The sequence below is a fragment of the Lycium ferocissimum genome, chromosome 5, assembly GCF_029784015.1.
Source record: "Lycium ferocissimum isolate CSIRO_LF1 chromosome 5, AGI_CSIRO_Lferr_CH_V1, whole genome shotgun sequence".
Classification (NCBI taxonomy): Eukaryota; Viridiplantae; Streptophyta; class Magnoliopsida; order Solanales; family Solanaceae; genus Lycium; species Lycium ferocissimum.
In genome coordinates this window covers 7178096-7199628 of record NC_081346.1, presented here as the reverse complement: position 1 = coordinate 7199628, position 21533 = coordinate 7178096, and the positions used below count along the sequence as shown (strand labels likewise).

General features: G+C 34.1%; 1 long non-coding RNA gene across 1 annotated transcript; it reads right to left on the bottom strand.

Annotated features, from left to right (window-relative positions):
* Positions 1-2665: 2665 nt before the first annotated feature.
* On the bottom strand, positions 2666-3806 carry LOC132058153 (uncharacterized). The gene is made up of 2 exons (XR_009415196.1): positions 3519-3806; positions 2666-3368 (listed from the first exon to the last, which is right to left on the bottom strand). It is a non-coding gene; the product is annotated as an uncharacterized LOC132058153 (long non-coding RNA).
* Positions 3807-21533: the final 17727 nt, after the last annotated feature.

Here is a 21533-nt window from a genome sequence, read left to right as displayed (position 1 = left end):
ATAAGTCTTAGAAGTAGTTATGTCCAGTAAATTTTCCTTAATTAATATTATCAAAAGATACCAAAAAGAATAACGCGAAAAGGCTGAAAATATAGTACTAGTAAATAAATATTAGTGGTTGTCTCAATTGTCAACTGCAAGAGATAATGCTAGTTGTAGTTGTTAGCATTATTCAATAAGAGAATATAAGTGTAATTTAATCCTAGCTTGTCATTATCGGAAATCATTTATCAATACAGCTGGCCAATGATTAGCAATCCATTGATCCCTAACTTAATCTAAACAGAATTGTGACTTAAGTTAAGACAGAGAAATTGCAATATTCACCACTATTACTTTCTTTTATTGGATCTAGTTTCAGATCACCTTACATTACATTCCGCATAAACTCACATTTTCTCCCTTTAATTGTAATGGAAAAATTCAACCATATGTTAATCTGTGAAAGGTCAATTGCTTTTACTACATGGACGAAATTTAGACATAGCAATTGATGTGAGTGCGACCGATAAGTAAAACTTAAAAGTTTATTATCATTATATTTAAATAAAGTGCGGCCAAAAAATATATATTTTAAATTAACTTGAACATTCTTTGGAATAATGTGAATCCCAATATACTTTGAGAATCCAATAATGAAAGATATCGAGAAGTACAGAAAATAGTTAAGGAAGTGTGACATGATCTTAGAATAAATTCAGATAAAAAGAAAGACTACTAAATTTAACAAAGCAATGTTAGATTTTGTATTTTGTTTTATATTTTAATTTTTAATCAGTTGGGTACCAAAACTTCATATATAACGCTCAACTTGGTGAAACTTTTTAACCGGAAAAAAAAGGAGAAGAATTCCCAAGGAGTGGAAGTAAACGTGGAAGGAAAATGATCCCCTTGTTTGATAGGAGTAGCAAGGACATAAAAGAAAAATTAAAGTAAAATTGGATGAATGAAAGAAAAGTAAGTAAAACAAGACTACCAAAGAATGTGGTGAGGGGTTGTTTTTCTCAATCACAGGTTTTGAGTTCGAGCTCTGAGTACGAAAAAATCATTGGTGGGAAGCGCGAATCCAAATATAATCGGCCTCCAATACTAACAACGAACACCTGACGAGAAACAAAAAAAAAAATTGGAGGCATTGGACATCGACATTTGCCAATGGAAAAAAGAAATTTAGTAGGCGTTTGGACATGCGTTTTCAAACCATGACCCCAAACCAGCGTTTGGACATGCATTTTCACTCATGGTTTCAAACCCCAGATCATCCAAAGAGGCATTGGTTTCAACTTTTTAAAATAAAAAACTTAACCCATAAGTTTATATTTTGTAAAAAAAGACTCATAAGTTGGTAGATATTTTTAACAATTACCCTTATCAATCATTTATCAATCTAATTAACTTCCATCAACTTTTATTTATGTATACCAACCTTTAATTTATGTGGGAGGATTATATTAAAGAGTAGTTACATTACTATTCATGTTAAATTTTCGTTTTTATTGAACTAAAGCTTGATTAATTGATGTTGTATTTTTTAGAAAGGTCTTTTAGTAGTGTACTAATTTTATTATGAACTATGACTTGCTCATTTGATAAGATTGTATAAGAATTGAGAATGTTTTTATAGTTTTCACAATTTGTGGGGTTTTTATGTCTATAAGAGAAAATACAACTTAAAATATCCAAATTGCATATCCAAACATAATTTGAAATCATATTTTCAAATCATGTTTAAACGGGGCCTTAATTTTCTATTTGTCTTTCTTCCCAATTTTGGGAACACAACCCAATCCAAGACACCACCTTCGAAAATTCCAAGGTTGCCCTTTTTAAATGACCACTTGTCTATGCGTCGACAGTACGTTTTCATGGGCACGAGACCTAGGTGGGGTCCCCACCACTAGCTGATCCAAACAAAAATTCCCATTACTCCATATGATCATGTGACTTCTTTGACTGAGTACGGATAAATAAATAAAATTTTATAATTTTAAGTATGTCATAATATTTATTGGGTTTTAAGTTTTTAAAAATTATGATCTCAAATATACCATAACATTTCTAATTTTATATTACTATAAATACTTCTCATTAATAAAAAATTAGAGATTTAAATTACATTTATTTCTAAATTTAGAATATATTATTCTTTCTTATACAAATTAAGAAAAAAAATTACTACAAAATGGATTGGAGGAAGCAATATAATAAGGTGCCAATAGGGGTTGAGTTATCTCTCTTTAAAGCAGCCAAGTGCACTAAAGCTTCTGCTATGCATGAAATTCGAGAAAAAGCCGAACCATAAGAATTTACTGTATGCGCTTTTTAACCTTAAAGTGAGCTCTCTGACCACCCACCCCTAGGGGTGGGCGTTCGGTATGCGATTCGATATTTTCAAAGTTCGGGTTCGATAATTCGGTAATCGGTAATTGAAAGTAAATACCAAATACCGAACTTTCAAACTTCGGTTCGGTAATTCGGTTATCGGTAGATTAAACTTCGATTCGGTACAGTATTCGGTAATGTCATATTGAATTCGAAGTCCACTGTATTACATCACAAGAATGTCACTGTTTTAAGTATCAAACAAGAAATTTGATAAATCCAACGTAAGATGCAACAATCAGAGAGCACAAAAACAGCAAATTCACCTCAACTACTCACCCCATTAAAAATGCATAAGTTGCTCAACATTGCTTCACTGTTGAGTAAAAAAACCGAACACTTCAACATCTAAGACAATTCCAAGCATATCAAATTTTAACAAGGTAAAAAACTCCAAGAAATTAAATCCATAAGGAACAGATGATAATCAAATCCTTTCATTTCCAAGACATCATACAGTACTACATGAAAACATAAATAAGAAAATACCTCCCTCCATCCAAAGCCTTAAAACCTGTACATAAAAATTATAATAGTCCACCAAATATGCCCCAGTTTTGTGAAGGCACAAATTCTATTTTACATTGTTTAAACACAGCTTTCACTCTTTTCAGTTATTATTTAATTTGCCACTACATGAATCTTTTACTCATAATAGCCCTTGTTGTTTGTATGAAAATAGGCATTGCTATCAATATAAATATTTTCTTCTTCCAATTGAAGATTGAACTTTTACTGAACCACAAGGAAACTTAAGGACAAAAGCAGAGGGTTTCCTCTTTTTACTGAACAAAAATGGGATTTTTTGGCTTCTTTTTGAATTGCGTTTGTGCAGATGGAAAAATAAAGATTAGTGGGTAATAGATGGTTATGGCAGTATGGTGCTTAGATAACACACCCAAAAATGGTTTCTGGGTTCTTCAACTTTTGCAGCAATACACTCTGGAAGATGATGTTATTGCTTATCCAACCAGAAGGACAATCTCCTAAGTACAATCCTCAAAATCAATTGAAACCAACTTTTTCTTGAACGATGAAAAGATTTTAGAGACCCAAATTATTTAAGAATAAGATAAATCTGCTCAAGAAAGAACAAGTAATAGATGATAACAAAGGAATAAAGCTTTAGCACTTACCGGAGCTGGATTATGCGACGAGTGATTTTATGGTCGGCAAACAGTCACAAAGCTTCGACAGCCTGAGAGGTGTGACTATGGTGTGAGAGAGGCGGTGATTATGGTCGTTGGTATTGAACTGTTGATGGGCTATTGGGCTGAACTGATGAATATAACTGTAAATATTAATGGGCTGAATTCTATTTGCGTAGTAATTATTTCGGTATTCGGTAATACCGAATTATCGAACAGTATAAGTAGCTCAACTGAATAACGAAATTGAATATCGTATTTTTAAATTTCATTCCCGAATACGGATATCGAATACCGAAATATCGAAATTCCCGGTTCGGTTCGATAATTCGGTTTTCAGTGTTTTATGCCCCTACGCACCCCCACCCCCCTCCCCAAATGTAGTAAAGAGATTGAAAGTTGGAAAGAAACTTGGTGGGATAGTTTAGCTAAAAGAAGAGCTTTTTCAAACTTTTGGAGTCCACCATTGGGCCCAAAAGGAGAAAAAAGGTATGGGTTGGGCTGGAGAAGTTACAGACCGGACGACAGCATCTGCCTTTCTTTAAGACTTCCGACAGAAAAGTAAGGGCAAAGTAATCGACCCCTTATCTTTCCACTTTGGCAAAATCGTTTCATCATCTTTTTGTCCACTTTGGGTGCGTTTGGTATGAACAAAAATGTTTTCCTAGAATATATTTTTTTGAAAAATAAGTAGATTTCTTACTTATTTTTTAATATTTGGTAAAAAAAAAAAATATTATCCCAAGAGCATTTTGTTGGAAAATATATCTCTAGAACACAAAAAATATATGAAGAAAAACACAAAGATAAAGGCTTGACAATATGGATAACGAACAAAGGATTGGAGGCTTGAAAGGTGAAACACGTGCGAAACGCTTTCCTGAAAACGATATTTGCATCCCCTCCTCTACGAGATTGCTATGGGATTGTACGCAAATAGCTTTAGTGGATATGACAAGCCTTTTGGAAATCTGCACTAAACAAATAGTGAAGAAAGTCATCTATGGAAAACAAGAACATTTCTGGTTTTTAAGTGCAGGAATTTTGTAGAAGAAAAAGAGTTTTTTGGAAAAAGTAACGTTAAAAAAAAATCTCTCTTCAAAATGCAAGAGAATCTTTTAAATAGACAAGAGTGGTTATGTAATTTTGAAAGGACACTTCTTTTCATTTAAAAGACACCTTTTCATTTAAATTACTTAATTTTATTTAAACAAAATTCTAACACACATTTATATGTAATCTAACAAAACATTAATGGGATAGGATGTTGGCGAGATTGGGGTGGCTTGGGGGGGAGGGTCAAAGGGCGGGGGTTAGGGCATTGGGTGGGTGGAGAGGAGACAAGAACTCGGAATGTCACTTATGAAATTTGTTTTCCTTACTTCCATTAAAAATGAAATTTTTTCATTTTAAGAAATTAATTTGACTAAAGAAAATATTTTCAAATATTGAAAAATGTTTTCCTCCTTACCAAACAATTTTTTTTTTAATATGTGCCTCACATAACTGACATTAGTTGTGTGAGGCTCCTTTTTGTGAGATAAAAAAGTGGACCTAAAATATGTGGACCCAAAGTAAGATGTGAGTCTACTTTTTGTCTCACAAAAAAGCAAACACAACTAATGTCAGTTATGTGAGGCACATAATAAAACTTTTCAAACAAACACGCCCTTTATGATGAATTTTTTTCATTAGGCAAATCTTATATTTTAAGAGAAAGAGGCCATTCAATATAACACGATAATTAAAATCAATTACATGCTTGTCTCTATGTTAGCAAATAATCAGATAGTTTCTCAAAGGGTAAAATTATTGTTTAGATTAAATATTGTCAATCAAATGTATCCTTGCTACTACTGTTTTCCAAAAAAGCAAAGTACCAGGCAAGTGGTTTAAGAGTCGCTAATTCAAAAAAAGACGTAAACTTTGCGGAATAAGAATTGATCCAACATAACTCAAAAGAGTTTGTGTAAAACTTCCCCTAATGAATAATACATGACCCGAAATAGTTAACGTGAATGTTGTATGAAAAAGATGCTATTAGTAGAATAATCTATATATCTACATAAAGCAAGGACATAGGCCGATGACGTGGCACTCTAATAAGCCAGAATTGCTATTATCTAATTTTCTAGTATTAGTTCCCTTAAATTCCATTCTTTTACAAATCTAAAGTGATTGTTCGGTGGTCTAGCCACATTTTCAAACCATTATTTTCTCTTAACTCTTAAATAGTTACACCCCTCACTAATAGTTGCCTCTGTAAAAGACAGTTTATTAATGGATGAAACGAATAGCCCTGCAAATTATATTAGGCTGCGATAATGGTCATCAAACATCTGTGATTTCAAGGTTCAGATATTCCACCAAAGGTATTAACTTTGTGTGTATAAGTTGCTCTTTTTATTTCTGTTTTGTTTTTCCCACATAATTTCTGGAAATATCCTTCAACTTTCTTATTGAAGTATTGCTAGATGCTATCTACCTGTTAATATGTATTTTTATCTGCATTCAGCAAAAATATATTAGTAAACTCAATTCTTTAAAGGAAGGTATATGGATATATCTTGTAATATTATAACACACCTTATGTTATCGCCTAAGTAATCTAATGGCTGGCACCTATATAGGAGATTGCAGGACATGCTACTTGTTTAGTTCTCAAATGCTACATGTAACTCTTCAATTCAAGAGACGACTCAATTTATAGATCTAAGATGTGAACAAAATTCAAAAAATAGAATAATAATAATAATATCCTCCAAGGATAAAGGTATATAAACGGTCATTTGATCTCCATCAAAATCTGAGTCGAATCCCTTGCAAACTAATGAATGTAAACTAATAGCGCGCTCCTCCACTAAAACAAGCAGAACAAGTCAAAAGATAAAGAAGTATCGTTAACGATTAAATGTCCTTCAAAAGTAAGTAATTAGACCCGAAACATATAAAATGCGGTTAATCCTGCTATGGCCCAATCGTGTAAATCTTCACCTTCAATTTATGTGAATCGGTGTAACTCTTCGTTTCATTCTCTCATACGAGTATAAAATACTGAAAAGAATAACCATGCAAGCTATTCTAGGCCATGGTAATCATGAAGTGGGTTTAATAATTAGTCACAATATCTACACACTTTTCACCTTCCCATGGTAATCGTAAAGTGGGTTTCACTAAATTTTCTTTTACTAAGGATAAGAATCACACACTCCCAAATACATTTCTTTTTGAGAGACTAGATTTATAGAAGAGTAATCAGTGTGTCAAAATGGTATAGGAAACGTTATTTGCAGAAACTAACATATTTTGAATTTCACATCAAATTAGAAGGAAAAAGAACAAGAGGTTTGTTTTGTGATTTGAGAGGAAAAAGCTTTGGAAACGAAGTAACGGTTTTGAAAGAAAGATTTACCGACAAGGGTAAAAGAAGTGGTGCTATCATTGTTTTTTTCTTTCTGCTTTCTCTTTTTCTAATTATTTCTTCTTCTTTAGGTTTTTTATTACTATTATAAAAATAGAAGAAAGGGTGAAGAGAATTTTAACTATCTTTTTGTCTTTTTCTTTTTGCTTTTATCTCTCATTTTGTCCAAACATCCAACAATTTCTATTTTTTCTTCTTTCCCTTATTTATAAGCATTTACATAGTAATCACCAAATTAAATTAAATTGAAAGAGGTTTACACCGTAATTGTCAAATTACGTTAATTAAAAAAGGTATATTAATTATTTTCTATTTATAACTAAGTGTTTGGCCATGCGATTTGAAATCATGATTTTACATTTTTGATTTCAAATCAGCGTTTGTTTATGAAATTTGCACAAAATTTCAACTTCAACTTCATAGTATGATTTCAAATCCCAAACTTCCCAAAAGGTAGACCAAATCATGATTTCAAAAAATTTTAAATGTAAAACTTGACTCAAAGTGACAATGTTGGTTCGTCTTCTCGGTCATCTGATCGGAAATACATGCTCGAAGTGAAGAGATTGTCCGTACCATGTGGGAGGATTATATTAAAGAGTAGTTACACTACAACTCATGTTCAATTTTCCTTTCTATTGAACTAAAGTTCGATCAATAACGTGTTAACTTTGTTATGAACTATGATTTGCTCATTTGGTAAAATTGTATAAGAGTTGGGGAAGTTTCGATAGTTTTCATATTTATGAGAAAAAATACAACTTAAAAAATCCAGATTGCATGTCCAAGCCAAACCTCAACTTCAAATCAACCTAATTTCAAATCGCTAATTTCATATCATGTCCAAACGGGGGTTAAGTCTCCAAACTTCTAATAGCTAAAATGTGAGCTTTGACATTGTTTTAGTGGTTATCAACTTATTTCTTTTCTCACATTCTTATTTAGCTCTTGGTGTATGTATAACGATTTTTGTCGTAGTTATTCACTGTTTTCACGAAATTGATAATATGACGAGGTCGAAGTTAATCTCAAAAAATGTTTGTACTTGTGATTTAGTCAATTTATTACTATTAATTTTTGTATGCATTAATTTTTGTGTGCATATGGATGAAATATTTATTTCTATACTGACTAAATTTATAGAAAGACTAATTAAAAATTTCACTAAATTTTCTCGCGCGGTCAATATCACTAGTTTAAAATATTTTCGAGTGTTCAATAATAGATTTTATATTATAATATTAGGATAGTGAAGAAGAAATGACTTTGAAGCGTGGAAGAATCGACTTTCCTTAAAGAGATATTGTTCGTGTACAGATTGGAAAAAATACAAATAATTTCCTTCGGGATACAACAAAGCTCATATTTATACCTGTAGATTTTTCTTACGCTACTTCAAGAGAGTCCTTATATATATATAAAACTCAAGAGATGACTTTTCAAAATAGTTACTTTCACGAAAAATGTGCATGTTCAATTTAAGACCTCTATATATTACAAACTATCTAACAATTAACAAAAGACAAACAAAATAAGGTTTCTTAAGGAACACCATGTTGAGACATAATAGTCCGCACCCAGATTCATGTAGGATTTGGGAAGGACCGCACCCCAAGGGATGCAACCTGCCCTAAAATATTAGTGATTGATTCCACGGCCCAAACTAGGTCACGTGGAAATGACTTTAGGTTGCTTCAAGGAACCCCTCCATTGGAGACATAATAAAATTAAGCATTAGGCCTATCAATTTAAGCTCTATGATGAGATGATGACACAATTCAACACTATGATCTATTTTAAGACATGTTAATAGGCTTTCCAAAGCTAGGAGAAGGTTCCTAGGACAGATACTGATCCCAACCTCTAGCTCTGGCAAACTCTGCTAAGTTATTTCTTAGCTTTTCTATCATGCTCATGGGAAGTCTCCATCTCAAAGCTATTAGCAATAGTTCTATGTCTCCCGGTCTCTTATACATTCCTAATTATAGATATTATTAAGCTGGACATGGTGAGGCTGAATTTGCAGCTATCATATGTTACACAATTATCGACTTAGAAGAGGGTCGTCCTATAGGGATAACATTCAAAACAGCAATCGCTTGAGATATTGCAAATATGCTAATTTTATTGTTTATATTCAATGACTTGCTATGATATCACCCACTCCCACCAGCCTCAATTTCTTTTATCATTGTCATAATCTCTTTCTATCTCTGTCTCTCTTTAGGCAATGTTCCTCTCGCACCAGCTTACCTCCAACTTGTTGAAAAGTGGTGAATTTGAGTCCTAGGTGTTTCTTTTTTGTTGTTACAGGATCACCATCAAAGATAAGGTTTGACTTTTGTATTTTACTTTTGATTGTAATTACTGGATTAGGCGGCTCTGAAATAAAAAGGTAACCTAGTGCACGAAGCATCTCGCGTTAACACAGGGGCCGCATCCCAATGGAGTGTGATGTAGGCAGCCTACCGCAACACAAGCATCAATGTCTTTTCCTCTCATGAGATTGCACATATATATGCCAATTTCATTAGCTTACTACGTTTCATGAAAACCATTATGCAATTTATGCTTTGCAGGATATGATTGATGTCTAATATAGCAGCTCTTAGGATAGTCTTGATAATCAAAATGCCTAATGTATCCACAAAATGGAAAAAATCACTTATGAAGGTGGCCCCAAAAAAGCCTGCCATTTTGTTTTATTGTTATTGTTGCTTCAAGTGGTGCTAAAATGCATTTTCCCCAGCAAAACTTCCATCTACATATATCACACATTGATAACTAAGTTGGGCTGGCTGCAAAGCATGTCTAGATGTACACAGAGGAACTAAGAATCTTATATTAGTAATTACTACTTACATATAATGAGGCTAAAGAAAGGAGTACAAACAAGCCTTTTAAAATTCTAACCACATTGGGACTATAGAACCTTAAACTAGTACTTGGAGCTGATTGCATCAAGATTCTGCTTAGTTTAGACATATCAGTGATTAAATGCTACTGAGGTAATATGTATTCAATCGTCTAAGAATCTCAATAGTCCCCAGAGGAGTTCATTGAGATGAAGTTATGACTAAATGGACGAAGCTAAATAAAGTTTTTGTGCTAACAGTTGGCATGCTTCTCACCCTAGTGACCGATTCCCGTTCTGTTATATGGATTCAAACTAGGCATTGGCTTCAGCTTTCTTCTTCTTCTCCTCAAAAACAAACAGATGTTTACGGTGCTTTTTCCCGTTGCAGTGTAATGTGAAAGTTTCTTCATTCATGCACGGAACTTGACATAATTCGCACCAGAATTGCTGCCCATTCTCATCTTTAATCTTCTCTCCGTGTTCCAGCTCATGTTCTTTAGCCTTGTGTTTCTTACCTTTAAGGTGCATCTCTAACAAAGTTTCGTCCTGGCAGTAAATTTCGCACAAGTCACATCTCACTCGTTTGTTTCTTTCCTTGACACTTGGATCTCGCGAGCATTGTAGTTTTGCCTTGTGCTTTTCACCTCTCAAGTGCTGCTCATAACATAGAGCTCCAGAGCAGTAAATTCCACAGTCATTACAGTAGTGCATTATGTTTGGAGTATGCTGCTCTTCCAGCTCATGTTCTTTAGCCTTGTGTTTCTTACCTTTAAGGTGCATCTCTAACAAAGTTTCATCCTGGCAGTAAATTTCGCACAAGTCACATCTCACTTGTTTGTTTCTTTCCTTGACACTTAAATCTCGCGAGCATTGCAGTTGTGCCTTGTGTTTTTCACCTCTCAACTGCTGCTCATAACATAGAGCTCCAGAGCAGTAAACTCCAGAGTCTTTACCGTAGTGCATTATGTTTGGTGTATGCTGCTGTTGAGGTGACACAAAGCCAGAGTTGCCGGAATCTGCATTTTCCTTTCTACATGAGTAAGCAAACATAGGGCTTAATGATGGACGTGGTGGCGAGATCATACTTGGAAAATGATTTGGCAGTAGCGCTGCATTAGGGGCAGAAGACGGAATTTCAGCATTTACACTTGAATTTTTCTTGAAGATGGTACCTGACAGGATGAAGTTTTTTGTAACAGAAGAAATGGAAACGTGCAATGTGCCCCAGAAAAATAATATTTAGCAGTAGTTGCTGTGATATTTGTAGATTTTAGTACTATTACTTACTTTCCCCATCAGATTCCAAATGTTTTAATGTATCCTGTGAAACTCCAGTGTATCTACAAGTTGGACTACCAGCGGATTTCTTGTTCTTGGAAATCGTAGCTTTCTGTCTTTTTACCTAAAACTTGGATGTTTTTATTAGATCTGAATAGGCATAATACATAGGTAGACACTTAAACTTGACCTCTACTGGCAACTAAAGACTCCTACTTTGAGAATGCACATCTAGATACCAACTCGTCCCCTCTGTGTCAATTGAACACCCCAACTTACAAACGGTCATCTAGACACCTCAAAAGTTTATGTGCCACGTCAGCGTTGGGGGTGCACTACATACAGTGAGAACGAGTTGAGGTATCTAGATGCGCATTCCTAAAGTTGGAGTGTTTAGCTGCCAGTTGAGGTCAAGTTAAGGTGTATAATTATTTGATACACAGAACATCAGATATACGAAGATAACTCGCACCATTCAGTGAACAAAATCAGTTAATGGACCTGGGAAGGGAAGCTCAATACTTACATTTGGGTTGCTCCTTGAGATGGTACCTGACAGGAGGAAAAATCATAAGATCAGAGAGCAGTAAATAAAACTGTACAGTGTGTGCTAATAAATGTAACTTTCTGCAACAATTGCTTTGATATTTGTAGAACTTAGTTTTACTTACAGGATAAAAAAAGAAGCGAAAAGAAAAGATGAACTACCTATAGCATTAATTTCTCCATCAGATTCTTGTTTCATTCTTTCCTGTAAAACTTTGGTGTATTTATTGGTTGGTGTTGTTGTTGGGCTGCAATCTATTAATTCATCAGTGGATCTCTTATTCTTGGAAATCGAAGCTTTCCATCGTTTTTCCTAAAACTTAGGATGATGTTCTATTAGAAGGCCGCATGTATGACACACAGATTACCAGATATGTAGAGTTAGTAATTCACAGGATTCATCGAACAAAAACTACTAAACTAATTTATATGTATCTGTATCAAGGATATATCAGGTCTTAGTAAATCCTTGTAACACAAAAGATAAAAGTAGTACGCACATTTTGGTCATCGGATGTAGTGCAAACGCGTTTTCTTTATTTGAATGCATATGATAAAACCTTATACCAAAACGATAATGTCATGCTTTTATTGATTTGAGTTAGTATTTTTTGCTAACTATTAACAGGCTCATGGAGTGGACAAGATGGATAGAAACAGACCTCTTCTAAGGGCAAAACATTATCTGGAAATAAATTTGCAATCTTCTGTATATATTGTACCTCAAGCTGAATTGCATTTGCATTCTCCACTCCTTTATCTTCAGCCATTATCCCTTTGGCCCTTTCTGTCATCAATTTTATCAATCTCTAATTAAGTCTTGAGCAAATCTGAAGCTACTAAGGTTCAACAATGCAGCATCTTTATACTATCAAATAGGGTAAATCTGCGTTTTTCAACATATTTGTTACTAATAAAAGACTTGATAATAACAAAACAAAGTTTTCAGGAAACCAAAGGAAAAAAAAAATTGTGAGTCTTGACTAATAAAAGCTGTAAAGCATAATAATAAGGGAATTATTTCCTCGTGTTTAGGCTTCTGCCACGTCCTCTCCTCACAGTTTCTTCGTGTTTAGGCTTCTGGCTCATTTTTTCTACCATTTTTTTTTTTTGTATTTTTAAAAAAAAAAAAACTAATTTTGTTTATTCCTGTTATAGTTTATTTTTTTCTACAAAATTGTGATTAGTATAGTAGAGTGAACTATGATTAAATTTCGGTTTTGTGAAAATAGAAAGAAATTTCCACGAACCAAAATATAATACTCCCGCCGTCCCAATTAAGTATCTTACATTCTTTTTTGATTTGTTCCAAAAAGAATGTCTTTTTCTATATTTAGTAAGTTGACAATTCAAATATCCTACAAGGCAAGTTTAAAACAACAAGATTCAAAGGACTTTTTGCTACTTTACACATCTTTAATTTAAGGTCACAAGATTTAAATGTCTCTATTTATTTCTTAAACTCCTTGTCAAGTCAAACTAATACACTTAAATTGGATGGAGGGAGTGGATTATTCTGAGGTTAATAAAGTAGGCGATAGGCTTTGGAATTTTTACATTGAATGACTTGGAAATTCAAGGAGAAATTATAAATCTTGAAAGGTAATGTAAGACATTAAACTTTTCTTGATTCTTAAACACGGTTTATAAATAAGAAAATTCAATGCATCCGCTGCATTAGAATAGTCCATTAGTGATATTCACCTTAATTAAGCTTCTAGATCCACTTCAACTGGTGATTACTCCATGATTTGACTCCATTGGTTAATTTTGTGCAAAACCCACCATGTCAAAATGTTATAGCATCATATACTGTACAAAACATATCAAATTTTGATCAATTCAGCAGTTTTTAGCTACTGTTATAAGTAAATGATCTTGAATTATTGAAGTATGGGGATAGTAACCACAAAGATAAATGTATTTTCCAAGTGCTCGTGTTCTTTTTTCTCCTTTTTTGACGCCATCCACTATGAAAAAGAATGGTGATTACAAGACTTGATGACCTAATCAACAACAAATTCCGTGTACTAAATAATTATGATGATGATCACCATGATCATATTTTCTGAAGGCACTAATCCATAACATAACTGGGTTTTACACTTGCTTTGTGGGTGGGTTGGTGGGTCAATACTTGTCTCCTTTTGTTGCTTTTACTTGGATTAATATTTCATCTCATTTAACATCACTAAATCAATTCACAATGTTAACATTTCTTGAGAGAAACATATATTCAAATTGTTGTTATCACTCATTTAAGCCCGTCAACCGGTTCAAACGGCTTAAACTGGCCTGAAGCGGAAACGGTTCCGTCAACGTTTAATATATCTTGGTCGGTTCAATTTTTTGGGGCAGGTTAAGCGAACGGGGCCAGGTTAAACAGGTTAAACCGGTCGAATAAAAAAAAAATTAAAAATGTAGCCGTTGGCGAGGGCCGGATTTGTTAGCAACGGTCCATTTGCAAAAATGGTCGTTGCCAAACGGTTCCAAACCCCCATTTGGCCCCAACCCCCCCAACTTTTTTTTTAACACTTTAATTATCACCCCTATATAAACCCCTTCCATTTTCATTTTAATCACACCAATTCAACCTTCTTTCTCTCAATCTCTCAATTATAGTTACTTTGCAACAAATAACCACTTTAAATTTCTCTCAATTAAATATTATAAAGTCTTATTATAGTTTCAATTATTAATTTTGCAATTATAATATTGTTGGTGGAGTTGGTGATTTTGCAACAATCGGAAGTAGCTTTGGTGGATTTGCAATTCTAGCCGCCTTCACTTTGTTGGAAATTAGTCCGGCAATTTGGTACCTTCGTTCCAACTCTATCTTTATTTTTCACAATTTAATTTACGCAATTTAATTCTAGCAATTTAATTTGCTTCAATTTATTTTCTTGTGATTTAAATTAATTCTATTTAATAATGGCGAAGAGATTTAGACGTGGTGCCGGTAGTAGTGGTATTGTTAGGGGTGGGTTTAATGAGGAAACATTTGTGAAAGAAACACCTAATTTAGGTATTGATGTTGGTGGAAATAAATCACTTTTAGATCATGAGGCAATGCAATAACATTATACCGACACTTTTCATGAAATTGATGATGATGATAATGATGATGATGAAACACAAGCCCCCGAAAATCCCATAGGAGATACGGAGTCTGCACAATCACATACACAAGACAAACCGTCTAGAACTCGTAAGCCAACCGCTAAAATTTGAAATTTTATGACTAAGGATAAGGAAAGCCAAACAGCTAAAGGATAGTGGAACGGGTACACTAAATAGTCATATGAGAAAGGAATATATGGATGTTTGGGGAGAGCAAACGGGTTCAAATGTGAGGGGTATTCAAATGACGATAGACCCACGAACCGGTAAAATTTTTAAGTATGACAAGAAAAAAGAGCGTGTAGAAATAGCTAAAATGGTAGCTTATGATTGTTTACCATTTTCCTTTCCTTTGGGTTTGGGGTTTGTTACTTACATTCAACATTGTTATAATCCGTTATTTGAGGGTATTCCTAGAAGTACTTGTAGAGCGGATGTTATATATTTGTATAAAAAATATAGATTTTATTTGCGCCATGTATTTAATTCTTTAAATTGTAATGTTTCTCTTACCGCTGATTTGGGTCTTAGTCTTAACAAGTTAGATTTTTTTTGCTATTACATGTCATTGGGTTGATGATAATTGGGTTATGCAAAAAAGAATTATAACTTTTTTCTATGATGAAGAGAAAGGTCGTCACGATCGAAATTTTTTAGCGGATTCAATGTGTCACGCCCTAAAACCCACCCTAGACGTGATCGGCATTCGACGTCATGAACAACATCGGAAGAACCTAAACGACACAATAATAACACTTGAACCCGCCAGGTTTAATACTCGCCTCCAACAGTTTATAAAATAAATGTAACATCAAGTTCCTTTTTAATAATCTTTCCTTATTAAATTAAACAAAGTTATAAGTAACTGCATATATGAGGATCACAATTAAGAAATAAAATCAGTGGAAGTCTAATATAAGTAAATAGTCATAAACGTGGGAAACACCCATTAAGTCATACTAGACTTTGACAATCTATCCACAATTCTGACAACTATCTATGGAGCTTCTAAGAGACACAACAATAATCTAACTTCGGGACACAGCCCGAAAATCTAGAATAATAAATGAAACGAGGAAGTGTCCCACGAGGATGTGAGCTCGCCAAATCAACGAGCGACGGCAAGTTCTCTAAGCGTCGAGAGTATCACGAACCTGCTCTTCTCCGTCACACAACATACCATCAAAAACAACAATGGTATGCCTGAGTATTTTCGTACTCAGTGAATGCCTCGGGGACAACAAGTAATATAAAAATAAAATATAATAATACATAAAGAAATCAGTTCTGAAAAAATAGTATAAAAACAATCATTCCACTTTGTGATTCTTAATATCATTTGTTAAACAGTTTATAAAGCCATTTCAAAATCTCAGTTTCAATTATGCTTTAAATCAATCAGGCATAAATACCAGTTCCATAATAAAGATGGATATCACGATCGCCATATATATGCCCCGACTCAATATCAACAACACCGCGCAATACACCGGAATATGGATTCACGGTGGCTACTCTTCCTCTCGAATAGCAAGGCACACTGCGCAATACACCGGAATATGAATTCACGATGGCTACTCTTCCTCCCGAATAGCAAGGCAATTAATACACCCTACGCAGCGAATTCGTCTTCCCCCCGAATGGCAAGGCAATTAATACACTAGGATCCATAGTGGGTACTCTTCCTCCCGAATAGCAAGGCAAACACAACAACAAAGTCCATGACATAGAAGCCGATTCACAATTTGTCTCAAAGTAGTCACATCATCAATAACATTAAAGTTCATTATGCCATATCGAAAGAATAAGTCATTCCAATCATTGTTTAAAAAACGTATAACTAACTTTACAAAAAGATTTCATTGTCCCAATTCATCAATGAGAATGTCATTACCAACTTAACCATCATTATTAAGCATCTCTCATAGAGGAAAATATTCATAATATCTTATACATATATAGGGTTTGTTACAATCTAGGTTTAATGTGGGTTTGTTCCCTCACACACATTAACCACCATTTAGACCTGAATTAGAGTTCAAGAAACATGAAAAGATTACTTTTCCTTTCATTCATTAAAGAATTTGGAATAAAATTTATACTTCCAACAATAGTTCCAAAAAGTGATTTTCATTCAGAATAAGTTTTCAAAAGAGACATACAAATCACCTGTACAGTCAAAAATGATTTTTAAAAGAGACATACCCTAAATCCCATTAAAATATTCCAAACGTAAGCTCCATGCTTCAAAGAATCATTCTACACCTAATTGAGGGTTGTATGACCAATAAACTATAGATATTCACCAAATTCACAGCTACTGTTCATAGCTTGAAACGCATAGCTACAGACCTCGAAATCCGATCTCCACCGTTCACAATTAAGACCTATATGTTGGGACCACTCAGTTAAAATTTGGGCTCGATCCACTGGTTAGATAAGCGGGAAACGTCGATTTAATATGGCTGGTCGGAGGAAATTCAACAGTAAAAATACTAGGGTTTTGTTTTTAATAAAGTGCATCTAAATCAATCCTATTTCATGATTCTACCAACTATTCCGTGTCTGAAACATAATAATAATTCCATATATCCATAAAAGTGTGAGGGTGTTACCTTTTTGAAGAAATCCTAAAGCTTCATCCCATATTTGACCTTGAATGAAGTTTCCACAATTTATCGATTTCATATAATGATTCGGTATTAATCTGGATTTGAGTAAAAACTCACCTTAAAGAGATGATACATGGCTCTGGTGGAAAAACCCTCTCCTTGGACGTTTTTGGGTTGTATTTATAGGTTATTATAAAGGCTTGGGCTTTAAAACCTAATCTTACAAGAATTGGGATTTCTATTTTACGCAGCTTCAGTAAATCGGTCATAATTTTTTACTCACACGTCTGTTTGGGCTGCATAATATATTTTTTAAAAGGTATTTTAATTCCCTACAACTTCTATGTTTTGAGTTTTTCCAAATGTCAAACGCAAATACCGCATATTTGGACATAAGCGAAAAGCATGCTCTCAAACTTTACAAATTTAAAGATTTCTAAGGAACTTCCTTATCTCATTAGACCCCGAAAAGATTATTTAACACCATTATCCATCCCAAGGGATCCAAAAGGTTAAAATGACATCCAAACCCCAATTATTTCACATTGATACCTAACTCGGATTTACGGAATGTTACACAATGTCTACTATTATGAGATTTTTTAACATTTATAGAAAAACACTTTGTATTGCTTTAGATAATGCTTCTAATAATACAAAGGCGGTTGGTCTTTTAAAAGGGAATTAAACCCTCCGTTAAAAAATATTTTTCATGTGAGATGTAGTTGTCACATTTTAAACTTAATTGTTAAAGATGGTCTTGTGTGTTTGAATATTCTATTCAAAAGTTAGAAGATGCGGTTGCGTTTCTTTTTTGTAATGCTAATAGGGGAAAGGCGAGAGATTTTAAGAATTCTTATGTGGAAAATAACCTTAGACCTAGGAAAATTCAAGTAGGAATTGAGACTAGGTGGAACTACACTTACATTATTCTACAACAAGCATATGAGTATAGGATTCTCATACAACAAGTTTACAACAAATATAATATTAATAATGATGATTGGTTAAATTTTACGGATTGGGAAGATGTTAAGGAATATGTTGAACTCTTAGAAAATTTTTATAATGCAACTCTTGCTTTTTCTAAACAATTCTATCCCACGGTAACCGGAATTTTAGCCTACTTAGTGGAAATAGCTAGAGTTTTACAAGAGTATAAAAATAAATCCGATTATCAAGCGACTATTATTTTTAATATGACAACAAAATTTAAGAAGTATTTTTTTCCCATCCCAACTTTATTTATATTAGGTTCTCTTTTAAATCCCTATTTAAAAATGTCTTATACGAGAGCATTAGTTGGTCAAATTTATACCTTTTTAGAAATTGAAGAAGAAGTTGAACCATCTTTAGCTGACGCCGAGCTCGCGATTGATGCCGAGTTTGGAAAAAAATTTAGTCATTATTCTAATTTGGAAGAAAATGCTACACTCGTTGCTCCACGCCCTACTACTTCTCAAAGTAGCAAAAAGGGCTTGTTGGGTTTGTCGCATTTAAAAGTTTTACATTCACATCCAACTCTTTCTCATAATGCAAACTTTGATGAATATTGCTTTTATTTGATGCAGCCAAATGTGGATATCAATGAACTAGATGATTTGGACGTCTTAGCATGGTGAAAGAAATACAAGGCAAGTTATCCGATACTTTCAAGAATGGCTCGAGATATCCTTACGGTTCAAATTTCAACCGTGGCTTCGGAGAGTGCATTTAGCCATCGAAGACAACAAATTGGAGACCATAGACACTCATTATCCGGATTTAGCTTGCAAGTACTAGTGTGCATTCGCGATTGGATTAGATCGGAGCGACGCAACCAAAACTTACAAGCTGTGGAAGGCGAAGAGGAAGAGATTAAAGATTTGATAGCAAGTGGAGCGGGCCAAATGGAAGACTTTGAAGATATCTCCATGACCGAATATGATATGGGAGAAATTAACCAAATGATTGACAATTGGTGATTTTATTATTCTACTATTTCTTTGCAACTCATGTATCATTTGCAAGTTAAAAAAACTACAACTTGCAAATAAATTGTAACACCCCGTATCTTTGACCTAAGCTTTAACCATGATCCTAGACTCGAAAAATCGGATAAAGAATGTAGGAATTGATATTTTTCCGTTCGGTCGTGATATGGTGGTTTACGCCCATGAACAGTGGTCGTATTCTAATTTACGCCCATGAACGGTGCCCGTAACTAAAAAACCAAGAATTTCCGAACATTCCGGAATTTGACATTTTGGTCATATGGTTAAATACGGACCGTATTTCACTTTACGGCCCGTATTTCAAAACGTGTTTGGAATTTGAAAACATTCCTTGATGAAAGTTGTAGAGCATAAATACCTTTCCAACGGTATCTTACGGGGTCAAACGGACATAGTTAGAAGTTATGGCCATATATATAACAGAGCAAAGATTTGTCCATATTTCAAAATACTATGAAGTATTTCAAAATACGGCCCGTATTTTGAAATACAGCTTGATTTTTAAGCTCTCGAAAAATTTATTTTTCAGAACAGTATATACTCGTCCATATCAGTTCAAAACATTATTTTCATTCCTTGAAGACCTAGAACGACCTCCTACGCTTCTTTGTAATCAAGAATACCAAGGTAAGCTTACTCTAATTATTCCAACTCAATTCTAATACATATCCTTGTAATCTAAACAAGAAATTATCATTCTAAAACTAGGGTTTTCAAGAAAACCCATCTCAAGGTTCAAGAATTCAAGATTTTGGAAATTCTCTTCAAAGCTCAAGTCTTTAATTCAAGTTTTGGAGCGACTAAGGTATGTAGAGTTACTATCTACGTGTGGGAACATCATTGTTCTTCCCCGCGCCTCAAAATCCATAAAATTATGATTTCTCTACTAAACTAGGGTTTATACAAAACTAGGGTTTCAATACCATGCTCATGATAACCCTAGGTCCGTGTCCATGATTATATTATGTATGAATTGTTATAATTCCATCATTGTGTTCTTAATATTTCTTTATGATTATTGAGAATCCGTCCGTAATCTATGAAAACCCATATCTTGTATTCCATGGGTTCTTGTATGCATGTTTTTGAATAAAAAATGCTTATTTCATGATATCCTATATGTCTACAAGTTTTCATGCAATTGTATTTTATTATGTTCATACCATGACTCGAGATACATACATGCTAAATACAAGTTATTTTATGAAACCATATTTACAAGTTATTTCATGAAACCATGTTTACAAGTTATTTCGTGAAATCATGATTACAAGACAAGTACAAGTTAATTCACGAAAATCATGGGCTTCTTAGCCAACTATATTATGTTCATGTTTTTGGGAGTTGCATTAATTTAGAAGGCTCGGATAACTGAAACTACGTAGCCACCGTAGGACAGGATCGCTCCCCCGAGATAGGACGATACCTTAACTTTACCGAATGGATCCAATGCACGATACCGCCTCATACCCACGGCAAGGTATGGGGGCTCTGGGAACGAGGTACCATATATCCACGTACCCACGTGGTGATATCACATGGTCGGTTTATGAAATGCTCTCCCTACTTATCATGTTTTACGTATGTTATATCTATATATGTATCCATGCTTATACTCGTACTCGTATGTTCATGTTCATGTACGGAGTTTTCGATTTCGATTCTTATCATGTTATTTCATGTCCCATGTTATTTCATTCGGTTGCTTTACATACCAGTACATTCAATGTGCTTTGACGTCCCCTTTCTTGCCGGGGCTGCATTTCACGATGCGGTACGTATTTACGGACGCCGCGTACGCTCGGTAGGATTTGCTCGTATATATATTGGTGAGCCCCGCCTCATTCGGGGTTTAGTTAACTTTTGTTTTATGATTAGTTATGCATCTAAGGTATGGGGGCCTTGTCCCTGATAAGTATGTTTTATATATCGGACTCATGATAGAGGTTTCATAGACTAGACAATATATTATGTTATGTCCGAGTATTCGGAGTCGTATAGCCATTGGCTCACTCACGTTATTTATATATTCATGATTTATATAGTATTTCATTAAATTATTATGACATCTCATGTTTTATAAAAGCTCATCACGTTCATGCTATATTTTCGCTCATTTATGCCTCATGATGATTCGGCATAGCCATGTGGTTCGCTCGGTCACATGCGGTATGT